Source organism: Triturus cristatus, chromosome 1_2, assembly GCF_964204655.1.
Source record: "Triturus cristatus chromosome 1_2, aTriCri1.1, whole genome shotgun sequence".
Lineage (NCBI taxonomy): Eukaryota > Metazoa > Chordata > Amphibia > Caudata > Salamandridae > Triturus > Triturus cristatus.
In genome coordinates this window covers 350,503,775-350,517,082 of record NC_140580.1, presented here as the reverse complement: position 1 = coordinate 350,517,082, position 13,308 = coordinate 350,503,775, and positions in this window count along the sequence as shown.

Sequence of the window (13,308 nt, the reverse complement as noted above, 5' to 3'; positions counted from 1 at the left end):
CCAAAAAATCAAATTTCTGATGAAAAACGATGACCCGTGACCTGTCGAATTTTCTCCAGATGGTCAGAAATGGTAATTTTTTAATGTTTAATTTTTTGACTGTAAATGACTATTGCATGTGAATTAGAACTCTTAGAATTAAAATTAGTGTGTTTAGAGTCATTTTAATGCCTGAAATTGGTCGCAATAGAAGCTTCTGAAAAGGAGAAAAAGTTTGTAAAAATGCCAATTTGGTCACATTGAGGCTTTAAAAAGTAGTTATTCAACATGAGGCACAATCCAAATGACATTTTGAATCAATTTTTCGACAGTCCAAAAAATCAATTTTCTGATGAAAAACGATGACCCGTGACCTGTCGAATTTTCTCCAGATGGTCAGAAATGGTAATTTTTTAATGTTTAACCTATTGACTGTAAATGACTATCGCATGTGAATTAGAACTCTTAGAACTAAAATTAGTGTGTTTAGAGTCATTTTAATGCCAGAAATTGGTCGAAATAGAAGCTTCTGAGTAGGAGAAAAAGTCTGTAAAAATGGCAATTTTGGTCACATTGAGGCTTTAAAATGTATTTATTCAACATGAGGCACAATCCAAATGAAATTTTGAATCAATTTTTCAACAGTCCAAAAAATCAAATTTCTGATGAAAAACGATGACCCGTGACCTGTCGAATTTTCTCCAGATGGTCAGAAATGGTAATTTTTTAATGTTTAATTTTTTGACTGCAAATGACTATTGCATGTGAATTAGAACTCTTAGAATTAAAATTAGTGTGTTTAGAGTCATTTTAATGCCTGAAATTGGTTGAAATAGAAGCTTCTGAAAAGGAGAAAAAGTCTGTAAAAATGGCAATTTTGGTCACATTGAGGCTTTAAAAAGTAGTTATTCAACATGAGGCACAATCCAAATGACATTTTGAAACAATTTTTCGACAGTCCAAAAAATCAATTTTCTGATGAAAAACGATGACCCGTGACCTGTCGAATTTTCTCCAGATGGTCAGAAATTATAATTTTTTAATGTTTAACTTATTGACTGTAAATGACTATCGCATGTGAATAAGAACTCTTAGAACTAAAATTAGTGTGTTTAGAGTCATTTTAATGCCTGAAATTGGTCAAAATAGAAGCTTCTGAGTAGGAGAAAAAGTCTGTAAAAATGGCAATTTTGGTCACATTGAGGCTTTAAAAAGTAGTTATTCAACATGAGGCACAATCCAAATGACATTTTGAATCAATTTTTCGACAGTCCAAAAAATCAAATTTCTGATGAAAAACGATGAGCCTTGACCTGTCGAATTTTCTCCAGATGGTCAGAAATGGTAATTTTTTAATGTTTAATTTTTTGTCTGCAAATGAATATTGCATATGAATTAGAACTCTTAGAACTAAAATTAGTGTGTTTAGAGTCATTTTAATCCCTGAAATTGGTCGAAATAGAAGCTTCTGAGTAGGAGAAAAAGTCTGTAAAAATGGCAATTTTGGTCACATTGAGGCTTTAAAAAATAGATATTCAACATGAAGCACAATCTAAATGACATTTTGAATCAATTTTTCGACAGTCCAAAAAATCAATTTTCTGATGAAAAATGATGACCCGTGACCTGTCGAATTTTCTCCAGATGGTCAGAAATGGTAATTTTTTAATGTTTAATTTTTTGACTGCAAATGACTATTGCATGTGAATTAGAACTCTTAGAATTAAAATTAGTGTGTTTAGAGTCATTTTAATGCCTGAAATTGGTCGAAATAGAAGCTTCTGAAAAGGAGAAAAAGTTTGTAAAAATGGCAATTTTGGTCACATTGAGGCTTTAAAAAGTAGTTATTCAACATGAGGCACAATCCAAATGACATTTTGAATCAATTTTTCGACAGTCCAAAAAATCAAATTTCTGATGAAAAACGATGACCCTTGACCTGTCGAATTTTCTCCAGATGGTCAGAAATTATAATTTTTTAATGTTTAACTTATTGACTGTAAATGACTATCGCATGTGAATAAGAACTCTTAGAACTAAAATTAGTGTGTTTAGAGTCATTTTAATGCCTGAAATTGGTCGAAAAAGAAGCTTCTGAGTAGGAGAAAAAGTCTGTAAAAATGGCAATTTTGGTCACATTGAGGCTTTAAAAAGTAGTTATTCAACATGAGGAACAATCCAAATGACATTTTGAATCAATTTTTCGACAGTCCAAAAAATCAAATTTCTGATGAAAAACGATGACCCGTGACCTGTCGAATTTTCTCCAGATGGTCAGAAATGGTAATTTTTTAATGTTTAATTTTTTGACTGCAAATGACTATTGCATGTGAATTAGAACTCTTAGAATTAAAATTAGTGTGTTTAGAGTCATTTTAATGCCTGAAATTGGTTGAAATAGAAGCTTCTGAAAAGGAGAAAAAGTCTGTAAAAATGGCAATTTTGGTCACATTGAGGCTTTAAAAAGTAGTTATTCAACATGAGGCACAATCCAAATGCCATTTTGAAACAATTTTTCGACAGTCCAAAAAATCAATTTTCTGATGAAAAACGATGACCCGTGACCTGTCGAATTTTCTCCAGATGGTCAGAAATTATAATTTTTTAATGTTTACCTTATTGACTGTAAATGACTATCGCATGTGAATAAGAACTCTTAGAACTAAAATTAGTGTGTTTAGAGTCATTTTAATGCCTGAAATTGGTCAAAATAGAAGCTTCTGAGTAGGAGAAAAAGTCTGTAAAAATGGCAATTTTGGTCACATTGAGGCTTTAAAAAGTAGTTATTCAACATGAGGCACAATCCAAATGACATTTTGAATCAATTTTTCAACAGTCCAAAAAATCAAATTTCTGATGAAAAACGATGACCCTTGACCTGTCAAATTTTCTCCAGATGGTCAGAAATGGTAATTTTTTAATGTTTAATTTTTTGTCTGCAAATGAATATTGCATATGAATTAGAACTCTTAGAACTAAAATTAGTGTGTTTAGAGTCATTTTAATGCCTGAAATTGGTCGAAATAGAAGCTTCTGAGTAGGAGAAAAAGTCTGTAAAAATGGCAATTTTGGTCACATTGAGGCTTTAAAAAATAGATATTCAACATGAAGCACAATCTAAATGACATTTTGAATCAATTTTTCGACAGTCCAAAAAATCAATTTTCTGATGAAAAATGATGACCCGTGACCTGTCGAATTTTCTCCAGATGGTCAGAAATGGTAATTTTTTAATGTTTAATTTTTTGACTGCAAATGACTATTGCATGTGAATTAGAACTCTTAGAATTAAAATTAGTGTGTTTAGAGTCATTTTAATGCCTGAAATTGGTCGAAATAGAAGCTTCTGAAAAGGAGAAAAAGTTTGTAAAAATGGCAATTTTGGTCACATTGAGGCTTTAAAAAGTAGTTATTCAACATGAGGCACAATCCAAATGACATTTTGAATCAATTTTTCGACAGTCCAAAAAATCAATTTTCTGATGAAAAACGATGACCCGTGACCTGTCGAATTTTCTCCAGATGGTCAGAAATTATAATTTTTTAATGTTTAACTTATTGACTGTAAATGACTATCGCATGTGAATAAGAACTCTTAGAACTAAAATTAGTGTGTTTAGAGTCATTTTAATGCCTGAAATTGGTCGAAAAAGAAGCTTCTGAGTAGGAGAAAAAGTCTGTAAAAATGGCAATTTTGGTCACATTGAGGCTTTAAAAAGTAGTTATTCAACATGAGGAACAATCCAAATGACATTTTGAATCAATTTTTCGACAGTCCAAAAAATCAAATTTCTGATGAAAAACGATGACCCGTGACCTGTCAAATTTTCTCCAGATGGTCAGAAATGGTAATTTTTTAATGTTTAATTTTTTGACTGCAAATGACTATTGCATGTGAATTAGAACTCTTAGAATTAAAATTAGTGTGTTTAGAGTCATTTTAATGCCTGAAATTGGTCGAAATAGAAGCTTCTGAAAAGGAGAAAAAGTTTGTAAAAATGGCAATTTTGGTCACATTGAGGCTTTAAAAAGTAGTTATTCAACATGAGGCACAATCCAAATGACATTTTGAATCAATTTTTCGACAGTCCAAAAAATCAATTTTCTGATGAAAAACGATGACCCGTGACCTGTCGAATTTTCTCCAGATGGTCAGAAATTATAATTTTTTAATGTTTAACTTATTGACTGTAAATGACTATCGCATGTGAATTAGAACTCTTAGAACTAAAATTAGTGTGTTTAGAGTCATTTTAATGCCTGAAATTGGTCGAAATAGAAGCTTCTGAGTAGGAGAAAAAGTCTGTAAAAATGGCAATTTTGGTCACATTGAGGCTTTAAAATGTATTTATTCAACATGAGGCACAATCCAAATGTAATTTTGAATCAATTTTTCAACAGTCCAAAAAATCAATTTTCTGATGAAAAACGATGACCCGTGACCTGTCGAATTTTCTCCAGATGGTCAGAAATGGTAATTTTTTAATGTTTAATTTTTTGACTGCAAATGACTATTGCATGTGAATTAGAACTCTTAGAATTAAAATTAGTGTGTTTAGAGTCATTTTAATGCCTGAAATTGGTCGAAATAGAAGCTTCTGAAAAGGAGAAAAAGTTTGTAAAAATGGCAATTTTGGTCACATTGAGGCTTTAAAAAGTAGTTATTCAACATGAGGCACAATCCAAATGACATTTTGAATCAATTTTTCGACAGTCCAAAAAATCAATTTTCTGATGAAAAACGATGACCCGTGACCTGTCGAATTTTCTCCAGATGGTCAGAAATTATAATTTTTTAATGTTTAACTTATTGACTGTAAATGACTATCGCATGTGAATAAGAACTCTTAGAACTAAAATTAGTGTGTTTAGAGTCATTTTAATGCCTGAAATTGGTCGAAATAGAAGCTTCTGAGTAGGAGATAAAGTCTGTAAAAATGGCAATTTTGGTCACATTGAGGCTTTAAAAAGTAGTTATTCAACAGGATGGACAATCCAAATGACATTTTGGATCAATTTTTCGACAGTCCAAAAAAATCAATTTTCTGATGAAAAACGATGACCCGTGACCTGTCGAATTTTCTCCAGATGGTCAGAAATGGTAATTTTTTAATGTTTAATTTTTTGACTGCAAATGACTATTGCATGTGAATTAGAACTCTTAGAACTAAAATTAGTGTGTTTAGAGTCATTTTAATGCCTGAAATTGGTCGAAATAGAAGCTTCTGAGGAGCAGAAAAAGTCTGTAAAAATGGCAATTTTGGTCACATTGAGGCTTTCAAATGTATTTATTCAACATGAGGCACAATCCAAATGAAATTTTGAATCAATTTTTCAACAGTCCAAAAAATCAATTTTCTGATGAAAAACGATGACCCGTGACCTGTCGAATTTTCTCCAGATGGTCAGAAATGGTAATTTTTTAATGTTTAATTTTTTGACTGCAAATGACTATTGCATGTGAATTAGAACTCTTAGAATTAAAATTAGAGTGTTTAGAGTCATTTTAATGCCTGAAATTGGTCGAAATAGAAGCTTCTGAGTAGGAGAAAAAGTCTGTAAAAATGGCAATTTTGGTCACATTGAGGCTTTAAAAAGTAGTTATTCAACATGAGGAACAATCCAAATGACATTTTGAATCAATTTTTCGACAGTCCAAAAAATCAAATTTCTGATGAAAAACGATGACCCGTGACCTGTCGAATTTTCTCCAGATGGTCAGAAATGGTAATTTTTTAATGTTTAATTTTTTGACTGCAAATGACTATTGCATGTGAATTAGAACTCTTAGAATTAAAATTAGTGTGTTTAGAGTCATTTTAATGCCTGAAATTGGTCGCAATAGAAGCTTCTGAAAAGGAGAAAAAGTTTGTAAAAATGCCAATTTTGGTCACATTGAGGCTTTAAAAAGTAGTTATTCAACATGAGGCACAATCCAAATGACATTTTGAATCAATTTTTCGACAGTCCAAAAAATCAATTTTCTGATGAAAAACGATGACCGGTGACCTGTCGAATTTTCTCCAGATGGTCAGAAATTATAATTTTTTAATGTTTAACTTATTGACTGTAAATGACTATCGCATGTGAATAAGAACTCTTAGAACTAAAATTAGTGTGTTTAGAGTCATTTTAATACCTGAAATTGGTCGAAATAGAAGCTTCTGAATAGGAGAAAAAGTCTGTAAAAATGGCAATTTTAGTCACATTGAGGCTTTAAAATGTATTTATTCAACATGAGGCACAATCAAAAAGAAATTTTGAATCAATTTTTCGACAGTCCAAAAAATCAATTTTCTGATGAAAAACGATGACCCGTGACCTGTCGAATTTTCTCCAGATGGTCAGAAATGGTAATTTTTTAATGTTTAACCTATTGACTGTAAATGACTATCGCATGTGAATTAGAACTCTTAGAACTAAAATTAGTGTGTTTAGAGTCATTTTAATGCCTGAAATTGGTCGAAATAGAAGCTTCTGAGTAGGAGAAAAAGTCTGTAAAAATGGCAATTTTGGTCACATTGAGGCTTTAAAATGTATTTATTCAACATGAGGCACAATCCAAATGAAATTTCGAATCAATTTTTCGACAGTCCAAAAAATCAATTTTCTGATGAAAAACGATGACCCGTGACCTGTCGAATTTTCTCCAGATGGTCAGAAATGGTAATTTTTTAATGTTTAATTTTTTGACTGCAAATGACTATTGCATGTGAATTAGAACTCTTAGAATTAAAATTAGTGTGTTTAGAGTCATTTTAATGCCTGAAATTGGTTGAAATAGAAGCTTCTGAAAAGGAGAAAAAGTCTGTAAAAATGGCAATTTTGGTCACATTGAGGCTTTAAAAAGTAGTTATTCAACATGAGGCACAATCCAAATGACATTTTGAAACAATTTTTCGACAGTCCAAAAAATCAATTTTCTGATGAAAAACGATGACCCGTGACCTGTCGAATTTTCTCCAGATGGTCAGAAATTATAATTTTTTAATGTTTACCTTATTGACTGTAAATGACTATCGCATGTGAATAAGAACTCTTAGAACTAAAATTAGTGTGTTTAGAGTCATTTTAATGCCTGAAATTGGTCAAAATAGAAGCTTCTGAGTAGGAGAAAAAGTCTGTAAAAATGGCAATTTTGGTCACATTGAGGCTTTAAAAAGTAGTTATTCAACATGAGGCACAATCCAAATGACATTTTGAATCAATTTTTCGACAGTCCAAAAAATCAAATTTCTGATGAAAAACGATGACCCTTGACCTGTCAAATTTTCTCCAGATGGTCAGAAATGGTAATTTTTTAATGTTTAATTTTTTGTCTGCAAATGAATATTGCATATGAATTAGAACTCTTAGAACTAAAATTAGTGTGTTTAGAGTCATTTTAATCCCTGAAATTGGTCGAAATAGAAGCTTCTGAGTAGGAGAAAAAGTCTGTAAAAATGGCAATTTTGGTCACATTGAGGCTTTAAAAAATAGATATTCAACATGAAGCACAATCTAAATGACATTTTGAATCAATTTTTCGACAGTCCAAAAAATCAATTTTCTGATGAAAAATGATGACCCGTGACCTGTCGAATTTTCTCCAGATGGTCAGAAATGGTAATTTTTTAATGTTTAATTTTTTGACTGCAAATGACTATTGCATGTGAATTAGAACTCTTAGAATTAAAATTAGTGTGTTTAGAGTCATTTTAATGCCTGAAATTGGTCGAAATAGAAGCTTCTGAAAAGGAGAAAAAGTTTGTAAAAATGGCAATTTTGGTCACATTGAGGCTTTAAAAAGTAGTTATTCAACATGAGGCACAATCCAAATGGCATTTTGAATCAATTTTTCGACAGTCCAAAAAATCAATTTTCTGATGAAAAACGATGACCCGTGACCTGTCGAATTTTCTCCAGATGGTCAGAAATTATAATTTTTTAATGTTTAACTTATTGACTGTAAATGACTATCGCATGTGAATAAGAACTCTTAGAACTAAAATTAGTGTGTTTAGAGTCATTTTAATGCCTGAAATTGGTCGAAAAAGAAGCTTCTGAGTAGGAGAAAAAGTCTGTAAAAATGGCAATTTTGGTCACATTGAGGCTTTAAAAAGTAGTTATTCAACATGAGGAACAATCCAAATGACATTTTGAATCAATTTTTCGACAGTCCAAAAAATCAAATTTCTGATGAAAAACGATGACCCGTGACCTGTCGAATTTTCTCCAGATGGTCAGAAATGGTAATTTTTTAATGTTTAATTTTTTGACTGCAAATGACTATTGCATGTGAATTAGAACTCTTAGAATTAAAATTAGTGTGTTTAGAGTCATTTTAATGCCTGAAATTGGTTGAAATAGAAGCTTCTGAAAAGGAGAAAAAGTCTGTAAAAATGGCAATTTTGGTCACATTGAGGCTTTAAAAAGTAGTTATTCAACATGAGGCACAATCCAAATGCCATTTTGAAACAATTTTTCGACAGTCCAAAAAATCAATTTTCTGATGAAAAACGATGACCCGTGACCTGTCGAATTTTCTCCAGATGGTCAGAAATTATAATTTTTTAATGTTTACCTTATTGACTGTAAATGACTATCGCATGTGAATAAGAACTCTTAGAACTAAAATTAGTGTGTTTAGAGTCATTTTAATGCCTGAAATTGGTCAAAATAGAAGCTTCTGAGTAGGAGAAAAAGTCTGTAAAAATGGCAATTTTGGTCACATTGAGGCTTTAAAAAGTAGTTATTCAACATGAGGCACAATCCAAATGACATTTTGAATCAATTTTTCAACAGTCCAAAAAATCAAATTTCTGATGAAAAACGATGACCCTTGACCTGTCAAATTTTCTCCAGATGGTCAGAAATGGTAATTTTTTAATGTTTAATTTTTTGTCTGCAAATGAATATTGCATATGAATTAGAACTCTTAGAACTAAAATTAGTGTGTTTAGAGTCATTTTAATGCCTGAAATTGGTCGAAATAGAAGCTTCTGAGTAGGAGAAAAAGTCTGTAAAAATGGCAATTTTGGTCACATTGAGGCTTTAAAAAATAGATATTCAACATGAAGCACAATCTAAATGACATTTTGAATCAATTTTTCGACAGTCCAAAAAATCAATTTTCTGATGAAAAATGATGACCCGTGACCTGTCGAATTTTCTCCAGATGGTCAGAAATGGTAATTTTTTAATGTTTAATTTTTTGACTGCAAATGACTATTGCATGTGAATTAGAACTCTTAGAATTAAAATTAGTGTGTTTAGAGTCATTTTAATGCCTGAAATTGGTCGAAATAGAAGCTTCTGAAAAGGAGAAAAAGTTTGTAAAAATGGCAATTTTGGTCACATTGAGGCTTTAAAAAGTAGTTATTCAACATGAGGCACAATCCAAATGACATTTTGAATCAATTTTTCGACAGTCCAAAAAATCAATTTTCTGATGAAAAACGATGACCCGTGACCTGTCGAATTTTCTCCAGATGGTCAGAAATTATAATTTTTTAATGTTTAACTTATTGACTGTAAATGACTATCGCATGTGAATAAGAACTCTTAGAACTAAAATTAGTGTGTTTAGAGTCATTTTAATGCCTGAAATTGGTCGAAAAAGAAGCTTCTGAGTAGGAGAAAAAGTCTGTAAAAATGGCAATTTTGGTCACATTGAGGCTTTAAAAAGTAGTTATTCAACATGAGGAACAATCCAAATGACATTTTGAATCAATTTTTCGACAGTCCAAAAAATCAAATTTCTGATGAAAAACGATGACCCGTGACCTGTCAAATTTTCTCCAGATGGTCAGAAATGGTAATTTTTTAATGTTTAATTTTTTGACTGCAAATGACTATTGCATGTGAATTAGAACTCTTAGAATTAAAATTAGTGTGTTTAGAGTCATTTTAATGCCTGAAATTGGTCGAAATAGAAGCTTCTGAAAAGGAGAAAAAGTTTGTAAAAATGGCAATTTTGGTCACATTGAGGCTTTAAAAAGTAGTTATTCAACATGAGGCACAATCCAAATGACATTTTGAATCAATTTTTCGACAGTCCAAAAAATCAATTTTCTGATGAAAAACGATGACCCGTGACCTGTCGAATTTTCTCCAGATGGTCAGAAATTATAATTTTTTAATGTTTAACTTATTGACTGTAAATGACTATCGCATGTGAATTAGAACTCTTAGAACTAAAATTAGTGTGTTTAGAGTCATTTTAATGCCTGAAATTGGTCGAAATAGAAGCTTCTGAGTAGGAGAAAAAGTCTGTAAAAATGGCAATTTTGGTCACATTGAGGCTTTAAAATGTATTTATTCAACATGAGGCACAATCCAAATGTAATTTTGAATCAATTTTTCAACAGTCCAAAAAATCAATTTTCTGATGAAAAACGATGACCCGTGACCTGTCGAATTTTCTCCAGATGGTCAGAAATGGTAATTTTTTAATGTTTAATTTTTTGACTGCAAATGACTATTGCATGTGAATTAGAACTCTTAGAATTAAAATTAGTGTGTTTAGAGTCATTTTAATGCCTGAAATTGGTCGAAATAGAAGCTTCTGAAAAGGAGAAAAAGTTTGTAAAAATGGCAATTTTGGTCACATTGAGGCTTTAAAAAGTAGTTATTCAACATGAGGCACAATCCAAATGACATTTTGAATCAATTTTTCGACAGTCCAAAAAATCAATTTTCTGATGAAAAACGATGACCCGTGACCTGTCGAATTTTCTCCAGATGGTCAGAAATTATAATTTTTTAATGTTTAACTTATTGACTGTAAATGACTATCGCATGTGAATAAGAACTCTTAGAACTAAAATTAGTGTGTTTAGAGTCATTTTAATGCCTGAAATTGGTCGAAATAGAAGCTTCTGAGTAGGAGATAAAGTCTGTAAAAATGGCAATTTTGGTCACATTGAGGCTTTAAAAAGTAGTTATTCAACAGGATGGACAATCCAAATGACATTTTGGATCAATTTTTCGACAGTCCAAAAAAATCAATTTTCTGATGAAAAACGATGACTCGTGACCTGTCGAATTTTCTCCAGATGGTCAGAAATGGTAATTTTTTAATGTTTAATTTTTTGACTGCAAATGACTATTGCATGTGAATTAGAACTCTTAGAACTAAAATTAGTGTGTTTAGAGTCATTTTAATGCCTGAAATTGGTCGAAATAGAAGCTTCTGAGGAGCAGAAAAAGTCTGTAAAAATGGCAATTTTGGTCACATTGAGGCTTTCAAATGTATTTATTCAACATGAGGCACAATCCAAATGAAATTTTGAATCAATTTTTCAACAGTCCAAAAAATCAATTTTCTGATGAAAAACGATGACCCGTGACCTGTCGAATTTTCTCCAGATGGTCAGAAATGGTAATTTTTTAATGTTTAATTTTTTGACTGCAAATGACTATTGCATGTGAATTAGAACTCTTAGAATTAAAATTAGAGTGTTTAGAGTCATTTTAATGCCTGAAATTGGTCGAAATAGAAGCTTCTGAGTAGGAGAAAAAGTCTGTAAAAATGGCAATTTTGGTCACATTGAGGCTTTAAAAAGTAGTTATTCAACATGAGGAACAATCCAAATGACATTTTGAATCAATTTTTCGACAGTCCAAAAAATCAAATTTCTGATGAAAAACGATGACCCGTGACCTGTCGAATTTTCTCCAGATGGTCAGAAATGGTAATTTTTTAATGTTTAATTTTTTGACTGCAAATGACTATTGCATGTGAATTAGAACTCTTAGAATTAAAATTAGTGTGTTTAGAGTCATTTTAATGCCTGAAATTGGTCGCAATAGAAGCTTCTGAAAAGGAGAAAAAGTTTGTAAAAATGCCAATTTTGGTCACATTGAGGCTTTAAAAAGTAGTTATTCAACATGAGGCACAATCCAAATGACATTTTGAATCAATTTTTCGACAGTCCAAAAAATCAATTTTCTGATGAAAAACGATGACCGGTGACCTGTCGAATTTTCTCCAGATGGTCAGAAATTATAATTTTTTAATGTTTAACTTATTGACTGTAAATGACTATCGCATGTGAATAAGAACTCTTAGAACTAAAATTAGTGTGTTTAGAGTCATTTTAATACCTGAAATTGGTCGAAATAGAAGCTTCTGAATAGGAGAAAAAGTCTGTAAAAATGGCAATTTTAGTCACATTGAGGCTTTAAAATGTATTTATTCAACATGAGGCACAATCAAAAAGAAATTTTGAATCAATTTTTCGACAGTCCAAAAAATCAATTTTCTGATGAAAAACGATGACCCGTGACCTGTCGAATTTTCTCCAGATGGTCAGAAATGGTAATTTTTTAATGTTTAACCTATTGACTGTAAATGACTATCGCATGTGAATTAGAACTCTTAGAACTAAAATTAGTGTGTTTAGAGTCATTTTAATGCCTGAAATTGGTCGAAATAGAAGCTTCTGAGTAGGAGAAAAAGTCTGTAAAAATGGCAATTTTGGTCACATTGAGGCTTTAAAATGTATTTATTCAACATGAGGCACAATCCAAATGAAATTTCGAATCAATTTTTCGACAGTCCAAAAAATCAATTTTCTGATGAAAAACGATGACCCGTGACCTGTCGAATTTTCTCCAGATGGTCAGAAATGGTAATTTTTTAATGTTTAATTTTTTGACTGCAAATGACTATTGCATGTGAATTAGAACTCTTAGAATTAAAATTAGTGTGTTTAGAGTCATTTTAATGCCTGAAATTGGTTGAAATAGAAGCTTCTGAAAAGGAGAAAAAGTCTGTAAAAATGGCAATTTTGGTCACATTGAGGCTTTAAAAAGTAGTTATTCAACATGAGGCACAATCCAAATGACATTTTGAAACAATTTTTCGACAGTCCAAAAAATCAATTTTCTGATGAAAAACGATGACCCGTGACCTGTCGAATTTTCTCCAGATGGTCAGAAATTATAATTTTTTAATGTTTACCTTATTGACTGTAAATGACTATCGCATGTGAATAAGAACTCTTAGAACTAAAATTAGTGTGTTTAGAGTCATTTTAATGCCTGAAATTGGTCAAAATAGAAGCTTCTGAGTAGGAGAAAAAGTCTGTAAAAATGGCAATTTTGGTCACATTGAGGCTTTAAAAAGTAGTTATTCAACATGAGGCACAATCCAAATGACATTTTGAATCAATTTTTCGACAGTCCAAAAAATCAAATTTCTGATGAAAAACGATGACCCTTGACCTGTCAAATTTTCTCCAGATGGTCAGAAATGGTAATTTTTTAATGTTTAATTTTTTGTCTGCAAATGAATATTGCATATGAATTAGAACTCTTAGAACTAAAATTAGTGTGTTTAGAGTC